The sequence below is a fragment of the Magnolia sinica genome, chromosome 4 (assembly GCF_029962835.1).
Source record: "Magnolia sinica isolate HGM2019 chromosome 4, MsV1, whole genome shotgun sequence".
Classification (NCBI taxonomy): Eukaryota; Viridiplantae; Streptophyta; class Magnoliopsida; order Magnoliales; family Magnoliaceae; genus Magnolia; species Magnolia sinica.
In genome coordinates, this window is record NC_080576.1 from 34,549,879 (window position 1) to 34,558,197 (window position 8,319).

The following is an 8,319-nucleotide window of genomic DNA, read 5'->3' on the forward strand; positions in this document are numbered from 1 at the left end:
GGCGTATTGGCTTGCTTTCCCACTTCAGTTGTCTGACGTCCATAACGTCTTCAATGTTTCTATGTTACGGAAGTGTGAGACGTTCCCATGATAGATTGGCAGCCTTTAGAAGTTCTTGTGGACGCTTCTTATATTGAGCAACCAGTTCGTATCCTTGATCGAAAGGAGGAAGTCCTCCGGACCAAGGTCATCCCCTTATTGAAGGTTCATGTAACACCCCGTACCTCTGGTACACGGGTGTTACCTTATCTTAAAACCTGGATCAGCTAAGCCTAAAATACTAGGTGACTTGAAATTTTGACATGTACAGGATGGGACTTCCAGCTAACATCGAGGCCATCCATCAGAGTCACTAGGAGCCAAGCGTAACCCGACACCAGAGAGTGAGGTAAGACTAAATGAATGCCTCAAGTTAAACTTATAGATCAATCTACCTAAGTCATGTTAGGGGCAAGGCATAGGGTTAACTAGCGACTAACCAAACCGTCGTTGCACTACAAAGCCCCATTTAACCATTAAAACCCATCCTCAGATCGATCCAGCCATCGGATCAGCATATATTGGGCCTGAAAGGTGTGATATGGCCCACCTGAGCCTTGGCCCCACCTGAACCCAGGCCGAGACCCCTGCATGGGGACCCTAAGATGTGTGGACGAGATAGATTTGTCACAAACATCACAGTGGACCCCACAGGGAGTGCATGTGCACCACATGCATTCATGCACGATGTGCTCTGGAACTGCGGGCTTGGTTAAACAACCTTTGACCGAGCCAAAATCGAAAAGAGAGAAATGGGATTCTCCCGCCCGTTTAATTTTGAAAACTGTAAATCTTTAAACCCCAAAGTGGCCCACCCTGGCCACTTTTCAAACCATCTGAGCCGTTCAACTTCTCCATGGGGCCCATATGATTAAAACCGTATAGGCTTTTGAGCCCTTGTAAACGGACGAGAGAGATGGGCAGCGACCATCCATTGTGTTGCACATGGCGGATATCTGCTAGGAGAGACCCATCAGGGATTACAAGGGTAGCTCACAATCGGTCTGATCGTGCCATCCCAGCCGTCTAACTTCCATAGAAAGGCGTGCTCTCTCTATTCCAGAAATGGCTAGGCAAGGCCTGTGCTAAGAAAGGCAAAAAGGAGAATTCCCACTTCGGGAAACTGCTGTTGGGGCAATTCCAGCCATCCATGAGAGCACGTGGCCCCATCCCAGTCCTTGGTTTTGGGCGAAACGAGTGAGAGATGAGATGCATATTATCTCAGGAGAATTTTTTATTCTCGTGAGATGTTTTATAAATAACCCTTGGGACCGAAAAAGCGGGCCCCACACTGATCTAGTGCCTCATTTGGACCAACCACATGGACCGGATCATGACCATGCATGTTAGATGATGATCTGCCATTAAAGGCTGGATCATCTTTCACATTGAAAAACCCACACAAAGTGACGAGATGGGTCCCCCTAAATCAGAAAAGATGCTTTTCTAGTGGGCCTTGGGGCTAGTTTCCCATCCAAGCGAGTGTATGGACCCCATGCACAACTGATCTCAGATCTCAACGGTGCACAGTGAGGGCATTTCCTAGCCATTGGTGTCCTCCCTCTCCCTCTATATAAAGAGCCTTATAGCTCTTGGGATTCACACCAACAAGAGGAGAAAGAGGGGGAAAAAGAGAAAGAGAGAGGGAAGAGAGTGTGAGAATCGTGGGTGTAAGCCTGGTGCCACACTGCACCGAGTCGGGCCATTCGAAATCGGATCAAATCAGGTCAGTGTAGCCCGTAGTCACCACTGAGAGAGAGAGAGTGAAGGAGAGAAACACAAAGAGGGGTAGTGAGGTTGTAATAAAGAAGAAAACCAGTTAGAAGAGAGGAAGGATTGGTACAGGCTTGGTACTGCACTATGTCGACTCGACTCTTCCATACTGAGTCGAACCAGTGCGGTCCAGCAGCATCTTAGAGCATGAGATGGAGCTAGGTAACATTAAACACCCCACTTCCATTGTCCACTTCAATTTTTCGTTACAATAGGGCCGTTGACACTCTTAATCAGACCATATAAGGGCTGAGTTGAGCCAAACCCAGACCAGGTGATGGCTATAATATGGGCTGATTCCTAGGCTGAATAAGAGAGTCAACAATGGCCGTGATTTGAAGTTAAATAAGGTCCACAAACTGGGCCTCGAATTAGAACAAAAAATAGCCTTCCACAGGGTCGAAAATAGCTTTCAGTTAGATGGTGGAAATCAGGCTGGGGACGACCACATTTTTGGTCCTGTAGCTGGACCTTAATCATCCCTCAGCTAATCCAACAATGACCACATTTTGGCCTTTGGGCTGGACTGAAAATAAGGGCTGGAAGGAGTGCTGAGGCCAGTCAGTGTGCTGGGCTGAAACGAATCCACCTTTGGGTTGAAAACAGCCCCAGAAAAGGGGCTGGAACCATGCCTAGTTTCAACTAGAATGTGGGTAAAGGTCAGGGCCAAGTTCGGCCTTAGGTACGAGCCAAAACCAGCCCACAATTTGGGCTGGAGTCCATCCAAAAAGTGGGCTATATTGGTCCTTCTATGGGACTTGTGATAGGTTGAAAACTGACCAGCAAGGGGGCCGAAAGCTGGGCTCAAAGCAGCGCCCAAGTTGGGCCAAAATCTGGGTCGTGGTGTGGGCCAGGTGTAGCCTTGGGTTGGGTTTAGAACCTAGGCCAAGTGAAGCTCACAACTAGGGCTGTGGTCTGGACCAAGCCCAACCATAGACAGGGGTCACACCCAATCCAAAACCCAGTGGGCCTCACCATATATAAAACGGTGGGCCTCACATGGATCCCTGGTGGGCCACACCTAGATTTGTAGTGGGCTGCACCTGAGTATGCAACCCAGTGGGCTTCATGCAAATCCCTAGCGGGCCACACAATGCACGCCTATTGTGGGCCACATTCCCTAATGGGCTGAACCACAGTACTTGGGGGCCACATCTAGCGTAAGGCTTGGGTAGGCTGATGAACGGCAAGCCCCAAACTAGCCACTATGGGTTGTGTATGCAACTTGGGCGGGCATGCTCAGGCCAAATGGGGCCCACATGGCCAGTTTTAGGCTGATTAGGAGTAGCAGAAGTGGGCTCTGATTGGGCCCAGTTTACATTTAAATATGGGCACATGTTAGTAGGCTTGATCGCCTTAGGTGGCGGCCCAAACAACCTAGATTTAGGGCCTTCCAACCCTCCACAAATCCTCATGTATTAAACTTTGTGACTCATTGTCTGATGTAAATGAATTTATACAGGGAGTTATGTGAGTGGTGTAAAGTCACTATCTTCTCGAGAAACCCTGCATCTAGGAGCACTCTACGCTTTGTCTGGTGATGATTTTCCTCCCCTTAAGCTTTCCATCCCAAACTAGACCAGAAATAGTAGTTTTATTAAATTAAATGGCTAGTTAGACTAGTGATAAACTGTGTGTGGAAATATACAACATCCACTTGACTTATCTATTTAACATGCTTATTATCGTTTAGACTCTTAATTACTCTGAACTGCCTATGCGAATAATCTAACCGTTCACGTCATGTATCGTATGTTAACTTAGTGCATATTGATAAAAATATATGTATTGTTTCTTATTTCCTATTCATGTTAATATCTGTGTTGCTGCTATGATGATATTACACACATACTGTTGGAATCTCTCCATGGGAAGTTCTAAGCACAAGAGAGTCCGTGCTTAGGGTGTAATCAGACTAGTTGTGATGTGAGGAGGCCCCTGACATGGAGGTTTTGGTTGTTGGTAATTGACCATGGGGTTTACCATCCATGTGTGGTTTCACCTAACTGAGTGGGGATGAACTTCATAACCTTTCTAATACCGCTGTTTACTCATTTTTAAAAATTCATGTCATCACGTTTCAATTGTCACATTTGGTGACTTCAACATTTCATTCCCAGTCGACATTGGTGGTGGCCCCTTTATACTGAATTGATTGACCACATGTTGGTGGTACTACACACACCCTAAGACGGTAGCCTCATAGGCTGGGGATGGTAGCCATGGGATACTATGCCTGAGCCATCAGCCTATGCTGGGCCATATGCTCCCTGTAGTGACTGTGAGCTCATTTAAATTGGCTGGTTACAATTGGACTAATAACGGGTTAGTTAATCATGCATGCATAGCATAGACTAGCATCTATTGCTGTTGTACGTGACCTATGTAATTGCCTGTCTGGATGTCTTACCCGGGGCACACTAGTATCTAATGTTATCATACGTATTTGCCTAACTGGATGTCTTACCTAAGGTATAGGCCGTCTGGATGTCTTACCCGGGCCGATGATTGCATCCATGCATTCGTGCATTTAACAAAACTATATATACTGTGTTTTGGATTGTCTGTATGTTTTTATGCTATTCCTTGTTTAGGGTGGCACTGTGTAATCTTGAAGGAATATCACTCTGAGCTGGTCACTCATTCATCAATGTTCAAATGTACAGAGGACGCAGGTACAAGAGCCGACGAGTAAGTGGCAGACTCGGAGGCGGTGGCGATCGAGGAGGAGCTCTACGACAAGGAGCTGCTGCAGGAGGCGACCACCTATTTTGGGCTAAACCAGTAGATTAGTCCTTTACTATCATTTTAGTTCGTTTAAAATTTGAGAACTTGAGGTTATATAATTGGCCCCTAGCTTAGTGGGCCAGAATATTATTCCCATTTTAGATCACATCTATGCTACGTTTTATTCCCACTATGCACTTTGATTTGTTGATTACCACTATTAGCAGTTAACTCCTCGGTTTTTGGAATGCGAGTCATGTATTCGAGTTCTGAAAACTGGGGCGTTACAATTTAGTATCAAAGCGGAGTATGAGACAACCTGGCTATGGGACCAACGTACTGACCTTTAGAGATTAACTTAAGCAAAAATTAGAAACTTTCCCTTAGAAAAATAGCTAGGATGAATGAACATAGAAACAAGAACACTTAAGCCCCTTAAGCAAAAAGGAATAGTTGAGCTTGTGAAGAGATCCCCAATAGCTAGGAAGAACTTAGAATATGAATTGTGTAGGAAAGAACCTAGGATCCTTTAAAAAACAGCCAGTCAGTCATCTGGACTTAGAAGTCAACAACAAAAACCTTAGCCCCTTGGAAAATGCAACCCAAAGATGCTAATCAAAGAATGAACCTCTCGTCATGCGAAAAAAATAAAAAATCTCTGACCCTCATAATACTTTATATTAACTAGCACCATCCTTCTCTTTTCTAATCCCTGAACCACAAGAATCTAATCTCGCAGGAAGCCATGCCACTAGTAATGCAATCCCATCAGACCAATACGGTCGACATCCACCCCATCCCATCGACAGAGTGCCAGTGGGAGTGCAGCCCTGTCTACACGCCAGGCCTTCCGCCTGGAGTAGCAAACGAGGACACGAGGTTTGAGGTGGTAGGAGACTCTCCCTCCCCTCAGATAGTCACTTCTGGGATGCCCTCACAGTACTTCAGGCGGCGAACCCCTTCGGCCGAGCCCTCAGAGGATGTACATGCAGATCCGCTAATGGAAGCAGCAGCCTTTGTGGCATTTATGCAAATGGCTGCCACTATGTAGTAACAACAGGATACGTTCGTCTGGCAGCAGTAGGACGTACACGCATTAGTGGTGGAGGCTCTTTGGGATCACAGGGCAGCATCCAAGGATAAGGATACCAGGGGATCTGATGTATTCGACCGATTTGCGCGACTTTGACCACCAACCTTTGAAGGAGCGCCTGACTCAGTTTAGGCCAAACAATGGCTGGTGAGAATTGTCAAGATTATGGGGCTTTTGGAGTGCACCGACTCCCAGATGGTCACCTTGGCCGTATATCTACTCGAGGGAGAGGCAGAAAACTGATGGAGTAGCATACAGAGAAGCATGCTAATTGGGTACGCCTGGACCTGGGCTGGCTTTAGGATGAAATTCCTAGAGAAATACTTTCCGTGGTCCTGCCGAAGTGAGAAGATTGCGCAGTTCCTAAAGCTGGAGAAAGGAAGCCTCATGGTCACCCAGTACGAGGTGAAGTTGATGAGTTATCTCGGTACGTACCCAAGGCCCTCGAAGACGAGGAGTACAAGTTGGAGAAGTTCAAGGAAGGGCTGAAGCCTAGGATATAATCCTGGTTGTGCACCTAAGATTTTGTAGACTTCCCAGAACTGGTGGATAAGGCAATGCAAGTGGAAAAAGATTTCGAGCACACCATTCGCTCTCGCCTTCTTACACGAGACGCCCCGGTCAGCCTGAGGCAAGCACCTCCTGCTCCGCCCGTCCCCACAGGGAGACCCAGACCTCTATTCACACGAGCGCCACCCTTACCTCCTAGTGGGGGCTACGGTTACTGTGGAAGAACAAACCACAATACCCAGAATTGCTTTCTGAGAATGCGAGATCAGGGTGTTCCGCCCTGGGTGAACCAACCACAGTAGAACCAGGTGGCATCTAGAATGGCGCCCAGGCCTCAGTAATGAGGGCCGCCAGCTCAGCAAAGAGCTTCCGAGGCCAAAGTGTACACCATTGCCGCTACGAAAACTGATCAAGACCCCTTGCAGACCATCCACGGTACTACCCACATTAACAGTACCCCTGTACTTACTCTATTCAATTCTGGTACAACTCTATCCTTTATTGATTCTGCTATTGCATCTAAACTGGCATTATACACCATTAGGATGCATGTTCCTTTAGTTGTAGCATCCCCTATGGGCAAGTTTGTGGAAACCGATAAGGTATGTAGAGCATGTCCCATCACGCTCGCAAATCGTGAGGTTGTTGTGGACCTAATTGTCATGCCTGTCAAGCAGTTTGACGTCATCCTTGGGATGGACTAGCTCATGTTGGTGCTTGCGGTCATGGATTGTTGCGATAAAACAATGACTATATCCATCCCAGGGCAGACCTCTTTCACTTTGAAATGAAGGGGCAAATGCCAAGAATTTGAGAGCTTGCAGGCTCTAAAGGATGCTAAGTCAATGGAAGTCACCATCAGATGGATATCGGTGGTTCGAGATTTCTCAGAAGTATTTCAAGAAATACCAAGGCTACCCCCTAGAAGGCGATAGACTTCTGCATTGACCTCAAGTCAGGGACTGGTCCTATATCACTCCCTCTGTTTCACATGCCTCCTTGCGAGATGGAGGAGTTGAGGAGTCAAATCGATGAGCTACTAGCTCAGGGCTTTATTCATCCCAGCGTTTCTCCCTGGCGAGCGCCGGTCTTTTTTGTCAAGAAGAAGGATGGGTCAATGCTTCTCTGTATAGACTACAGGAGACTGAATGATGTAACGATTAAGAACAGATATCCCCTACCACATATTGATGACCTATTTGATCAGTTGAAGGACGCCAAGTACTTCTCCAAAATAAACTTGCGATCGGGATATCACCAATTGAGGATTAGGGATGAGGACATTCCAAAGACGGCCTTCAGGACTCATTATGGGTACTATGAGTTCCTGGTAATGTCCTTCAGTCACACAAATGCTCTGGCAGTTTTTATGGACCTTATGAACCGAGTATCCATCGCCTACCTAGACCGGTTCGTAATCGTGTTCATTGACGACATCTTGGTCTACTCCAAAAGCAAAGAGGAGCATGAACAGCATTTGCGTACGATCCTAAGAACGCTAAAGGATAACCAATTGTACATTAAGTTGTCCAAATACGAGTTTTGGGAGTAGGAAGTAAAATTCTTGGGGCACGTAGTAAATGCAGAGGGAATAGCGGTCGATCTAGCTAAGGTGAAAGTAGTATCTAAGTGGGAGCAGTCCACTACAGTGACTGAAGTTCGAAGTTTCCTAGGCATGGCCGGGTACTACTGCCACTTTATTAAGAAATTCTCCAGAATCGTGCGATCGCTCACTCAATTGACAAAGAAGAATGCCCGATTCACATGAGACGAGAATGCAGAAGCAGCGTTCCAGGAGTTAAAGATGAGATTAACTTCTGCGCCGGTGCTCACTCTCCCACAAGAAGGGGAGAAGTTCATAGTATATAGCGATGCCTCAAAGTTGGGCCTCGGCTGCATTCTGATGCAGAACGACAAAGTGATTGCTTACGCCTCTCGCCAATTGAAGAAGCACGAGGAAAACTACCCGACTCACGACCTGGAGTTAGCAGCTGTGGTATTTACCTTAAAGATATGGAGGCATTACTTGTATGGAGAGGATTTTCAATTATTCTACGATTATAAGAGCCTGAAGTACATATTCACACAGAAGGACTTGAACATGCACCAACATTGGTGGATGGAGACTCTTAAAGATTTTCACTTCGATATCTCATACCACCCTAGCAAGGCAAACT